This window comes from Oncorhynchus masou, chromosome 17 (assembly GCF_036934945.1).
Source record: "Oncorhynchus masou masou isolate Uvic2021 chromosome 17, UVic_Omas_1.1, whole genome shotgun sequence".
NCBI lineage: Eukaryota > Metazoa > Chordata > Actinopteri > Salmoniformes > Salmonidae > Oncorhynchus > Oncorhynchus masou.
The window spans coordinates 10834294-10841199 of record NC_088228.1 but is presented as its reverse complement, the minus strand read 5'-3'; positions in this window follow the sequence as shown (position 1 = coordinate 10841199).

Sequence of the window (6906 nt, the reverse complement as noted above, 5' to 3'; positions counted from 1 at the left end):
CTATTGAAGGGACTGGCAACAATTCAAAGTAAAACCCCCCCATCGACCCCTGGGTGTCTTTGTTTTCAACAGGTTCTGATTCTGCACACCAATGTATACACATCTTAAAATATTCAGTAAGTTCAATAGAATTATAGATTGGTGTGAATCCCTAGATAAATATTTTTCATTAGGATCTAGCAAGTTCAGTGGTATAAAGTACTTAATTAAAAATTATTTAAAGTAATACTTAAGTAGGTTTTTGGGGTATCTGTACTTTACTATTTATATTTTTGACAACTTTTACTTCACTACATTCCTAAAGAAAATAATTTACTTTTTACTCCATGCAATTTCCCTGACACCCAATAGTACTCAAAACATTTTGAATGCTTAACAGGACAGGAAAAGGGTCAAATTCACAGCTTATCAAGAGAACATCCCTGGTCAGCCCTACTGCCTCTGATCTGGCAGACTCACTAAACACACATGCTTTGTAAATGATGTCTGAGTGTTGGAGTGTGCCCCTGGCTTTCTGTTAAAAGAAAAATACAAGAAAATGGCGCCATCTGGTTTGCTTAATAAGGAATTTAAAATTATTTGTACTTTTACTTTTACTTTTGATACTTTAAGTAAACAAAATACGTTTAGACTTTTACTCAAATAGTTGTACTTTTTCCACCACTGGGCAAGTTAGAACCACTGCCTAAAGATATTTAGATCTGACCTTGTTCACAGTATAACTAGAGGGACATTCCAAGCATATCATGATGATTTTTGCTTTATTAGTTTGAGATTATTGGATTGCTCATAATATTACTCAACTTCTTCAAAATGTTGTCTCTTTTCATTTATTTCAGCTGTAATGTCCCCATGAGACCTCTTTTTCCAGGTGGGACCACGTGAGACACATGTACTGTAGCCTACAGAGAAAACGTTTCCCAACAACAATATCGGCATAGCACTGTAATATTTTATTTCTTTAAATGCTTATTTACTGAATTAGCTCATGGTAACGGTAACTTGCCTTGCTTTGGGGCACGGCAGCAATATGCAAAGCCTTATGACTGATGATTCTCTGATCACCAGACTTGGTCATATTCATATCCTTTACAAATTGATCCTTGTGTTGTATCGAAGCATTTTAGGCACTTTATGAACAGCCAACCTCCACTGAAAAACCCATGATTCATTCTCTAGAGTCTAAGACGTTAGGGGGGTTATAAACTGACATATGGAATCGTTTTAAGATGGTCATGCCATGGCTCATTTAGCTATTTGATTTTGAATTTTAGGATCCTTTAAGTGTAAAAAATATATATTAAAAAAATATTTGATAAAATATTGAATTTGGACTTTAGTACCAAATCCTATAGAAATGCATTGAAAAACAGATTCATACATGGAAGAAAATAAGACAGTCAAAAAATGCATAAAAAGGAATAAGGTTTTGTAGTGTCTGTCCTATATCTAGGAAATCTAAGACAGCTCAGGAAATATATATATATAGCGTACCAGTCAAAATGTTGGACACACCTACTCATTCAAGGGTTTTTCTTTATTTTTACTATGTTCTACATTGTAGAATAATAGTGAAACATCAAACTATGAAATAAAACATATGGAAACATGTAGTAACCAAAAAAGTGTTAAACAAATCCAAATAGATTTGATATTCTTCAAAGTAGCCACCCTTTGCCTTGATGACAGCTTAGCACACTCTTTGCATTCTGTCAACCGGCTTCATAAGGAATGCTTTTCCAACAGTCTTGAAGGAGTTCCCAAATATGCTGAGCACTTGTTGGCCACTTTTCCTTCACTCTGCGATCCAACTCATTCAAAACCATCTCAATTGGGTTGAGGTCAGGTGATTGTGGATTCCAGGTCATTTGATGCAGCACTCCATCACTCTCCTTCTTGGTCAAATAGCCCTTACATAGCCTGGAGGTGTGTTTTGAGTCATTGTCCGGTTGAAAAACAAATGATAGTACCACGAAGCGGAAACTAGATGGGATGGCAAACGCTGCAGAATGCTGTGGTAGCCATGCTGGTTAAGTGTGTCTTGATTTCTAAATAAATCACCGACAGTGTCACCAGCAAATCTCCATCACACCTCCTCCTGCATGCTTCACAGTGGGAACAACACATGCGGAGATTGTCCGTTCACCTACTCTGCGTCTCACAAAGACACAAAAATCTCAAATTTGTACCCATCAGACCAAGAGACAGATTTCCACCGGTCTAATGTACATTGCTTGTGTTTCTTGGCCCAAGCAAGTCTCTTCTTATTGGTGTCTTTTAGTAGTGGTTTCTTTGTAGCAATTCGACCACGAATGCCTGATTCATGCAGTCTCCTCTGAACAGTTGAAGTTGAGATGTGTCTATTACTTGAACTCTGTTAAGTATTTATTTAGGCTGCAATCTGAGGTGCAGTTAACTCTAACGAACTTATCCTCTGCAGCAGAGGTAACTCTGGGTCTTCCTTTCCTGTGGCGGTCCTCATGAGAGCTAGTTTCATCCTAGCGCTTGATAGTTTTTGTGACTGCACTTGAAGAAACTTTCAAAGTTCTTGAATTGTTCCAGATTGACTGACCTTCATGTCTTAAAGTAATGATGGACTGTCGTTTCTCTTTGCTTATTTGAGCTGTTCTTGCCATAATATGGACTTGGTATTTTACCAAATAGGGCTATCTTCTGTATACCGCCCTTACCTTGTCACAACACAACTGACTGGCTCAAACACATTGAGAAGGAAAGAAATTCCACAAATGAACATTTAACAAGGCACACATGGGATTTGAAATGCATTCCAGGTGACTACCTAATGAAGCTGGTTGAGAGAATGCCAAGAGTGTGCAAAGCTGTTATCAAGGCAAATGGTGGCTACTTTGAAGAATCTAAAATATATTTTGATTTGTTTTACACTTTTTTGGTCATTACATGATTCCATATGTGTTATTTCATAGTTTTGATGTCTTCACTATTATTCTACAATGTAGAAATTTAAAAAAATAAAGATGAACCCTGGAATGAGTATGTGTGTCCAACATTTTGACTGGTACTGTATATATATATATATATTGATACATATTTAACCCCTTTTGTGGTGTAGGCACAAAACTCCATCCGCACTTCCATTCATTTTTTAAACAAGTAGGGGTTGCCTCCAGAGGAGTCATTTGTGGATTGGTCAAATTAGTTTGTAGACCAAACCGTTCTGATGCTACAGCCGTTTTTGTGAGAAACCCCATTTTTGGGATGTCTCATGGTCTGACAAACAGGTAGCTGGGCCACCTTCCACCACAGATGTGGAAGGCCGCCATTGGAGGATGTGGTGGATTGAGACACAGCCCATGCAAAAATTATATATCTCTAGTTTAAATTTTGAAGGGGATTTTAAAATGATATTACTTATATTTATGCACCGGTTTCTTATATTTGAAAAAGGAAACACTGCCTAACCCTGCATAGTCTGCGTAACATGTCTGACATATTTTTGCCGTTGCATCAGGTTGTGACATAGACAGTGTTCTTTGTCACTAGAAGAACATAACCATTCGATGGGAATATACGTTTTAGAAAATGTATATTTAAATACCTCTTAAGGATCCGCCCCTTTTTTTCCAATTATCACCTAAAATGACATACCCAAATCTAACTGCCTGTAGTTCAGGACCTGAATCAAGGATATGCATATTATTGATACCATTTGAAAGGAAACACTTTGAAGTTTGTGGAAATGTGAAATTAATTTAGGAGAATATAACACATTAGATCTGGTAAAAGATAATACAAAGCAAAAAACATGCGTTTTTAATTTTTTGGTATCATCATTGTTGAAATGCAAGAGAAAGGCCATAATGTATTATTCCAGCCCAGACACAATTTAGATTTTGGCCACTAGATGGCAGCAGTGTATGTGCAAAGTTTTAGGCTGATCCAATTAACCATTGCATTTATGTTCGAAATGTTGTATCAAGACTGCCCAAATGTGCCTAATTGGTTTATTTTTAACTTTTCACGTTCATAATTGTGTGTAAACGGTGTGAAATGGCTAGCTAGTTAGCGAGGTGCATGCTAATAGCATTTCAATCAGTGACATCACTCACTCTGAGACCTTGAAGTAGTTGTTCCACCTGCTCTGCAAGGGCCGCTGCTTCGAGGGTGACTGTTGTCCCATGTGTGCAGAGGTTCGAGCCCAGGTAGGGCCGAGGGGAGGGACGGAAGCAAAACTGTTACATGTGCACTCTCCTCAAACAATAGCATGGTATTATTTCACTGTAATAGCTACTGTAAATTGGACAGTGTGGTTAGATTAACAAGAATTTAAGCTTTCTGCCAATATCAGATATGTCTATGTCCTGGGAAATTGTCTTGTTACTTACAACCTCATGCTAATCGCATTAGCCTATGTTAGCTCAACCGTTCCATGGGTGACTCACCAATCCTGTAGAGGTTTAAAGACGTGCCTACTCTGAACTCTCTGTCTCCTGCGTCTAACTCCTTCCTCCACTACACCCCGGACATTACACCATAGATTGCGCACAGGCCAATTTGAAGATATTACCAAAGATACTTAAATTAAAATAGTGTTAGCACAAAGGGAATGTTGTTATAACATGTCCTTGAAATGTGGTTGTCAGGTTTGAGTTCATAGGGGCTTGCCCTTTTTAGGTAAAACTTTGCATATATTTAAACATATTACAGACAAAACAGGTTTTCCAGTATATTTGTTTGCATTCGTTTTCACACAATAATATCACAGATAGAAGGGGTTTATACACCGACCAGGTGAAAAAGCAGACGCCACTCAACACAAATACCCCAAACCACAGGGGAACTAAACGGTATCCAAAAAACAGCTTACGTACACGAAACAGCCGTGACATACATGCGTGCACGACAAGTACACATAGAACAATCCCGCACAAAGAGCAGGCGGGCCGGCTGGCAAATAAAGCCCAACTAATTAACCAAATTAACAACAGGTGTAACCAATAAACAGACAAGGAGGGGGAGGAAATAATCAGTGGCAGCTAGTAGCAGCTAGTGACGACGACCGCCGAGCGCCACCCGAACGGGAATGGGAGCCACCTTCGGTAGGAGTCGTGCCAAATGGAAATGTATAATAATATATGCCATTTAGCAGTTTTTTTAAATCCAAAATTACTTAAAGTCCTGCGTGCATCCATTTTACATATCAGTGGACCCAGGAATCGAACCCACAACCCTGGCATTACAAGTGCCATGCTCTAGAAAACTGAGCCATAGAGAACCAAAAATGTAGGGTTTTCAACCTTGAGGGTCAAAGAACTCCATGTCTTTCATTGTATGCAAAGTGACTTTTCCTTATAATGTTGAAGTAGAAGTTTTAGATGTTACATCTGCATCAATAACATCAGCTTCAAAATGGTGTCTTGCTTTTTAGGAGAGGAGGAATGAGCCAATTGTAAACTGGGGATTATTAGGTGACTATGATGGTTCAAGGGCCAGATTGGGAATTTAGCCAGGACACCAGGGTTACCACCCCTACTCTTACAATAAGTGCCATGGGATCTTTAATGACCTCAGAGAGTCAGGACACCCGTTCCATCCAAAAGACTGCATCCTACACAGGGCAGTGTCCCCAATCACTGCCCTGGGGCATTGGGATATATTTTATTTTAAACCAGAGGAAATTGTGCCTCCTACTGGCCCTCCAACACCACTTCCAGCAGCATCTGGTCTCCCATCCAGGGACTTACCAGGACCAACCCTGCTTAGCTTCAGAAACAAGCCAGCAGTGGTATGCTGCTTTATTGATTTAATACAACAAAATTTTCTTTAAATACCGAGCGCTTAATGTCCCTGACTCCTTACCAGCCTAGTGTGTCACACTACTCGCAAATGCTTCACAATGTATTTCTTTGAAGGCTATAGCCTTGAAACATTCTAAATAATATAGCCTGAATAATTAATTTTGTTCCTTCTATGGCTCCATGTCTGGCCCCTGACCTTTTAATTAAGAGTGTTTATATACATGTGTATATATATATATATATATATATATATATATATATATATATATATATATATATATATATATATATATATATATATATATATATATATATATATATATATATATATATATATATATATATATATATGTATATATATATATCTATGTATATGTATGTATGTATGTATATGTTTATATGTGTATATATATGTATATGTATATATGTATGTATATGCATATGGGTGTATATATATATATATGTAAAAGTAGTGGCCCCAGCCGACTTGTAAGTCGCTTTGGACAAAAGCGTCTGCTAAATGGGATATATATATATGTGTATATATATATATATATACACACATATACATATATATGTGTGTATATATATATACACATATATGTATATATATATACATATATATATATACATATATATACACATATATACATATACATACATATACATATATACATATATGTATATGTTTGTGGAAAGCTACCTGAAACGTTTGACCCAAGTTAAACAATTTAAAGGCAATGCTACCTTTACTAATTGAGTGTATGTAAACTTTTGACCCAATGGGAATGTGATAAAATAAATAAAAGCTCAAATAAATGATTCTCTACTATTATTCTGACATTTCACATTCTTAAAATAAAGTGGTGATCCTAACTGACGTAAGACAGGGAATGTTTACTAGGATGAAATATCAGGAACTGGGAAAAACTGAGTTTAAATGTATTTGGCAAAGGTGTATGTAAACTTCTGACTTCAACTGTATATTGACTCAAGACATTTCAGCTTTTCATTTTTTATTAATTTGCCAAAATTCGTAAAAACATTATTCCACTTTGACATTATGGAGTATTGTGTGTAGGCCAGTGACAGAAAATCTCAATTTAATCAATTTTATACTAAGGCTGTA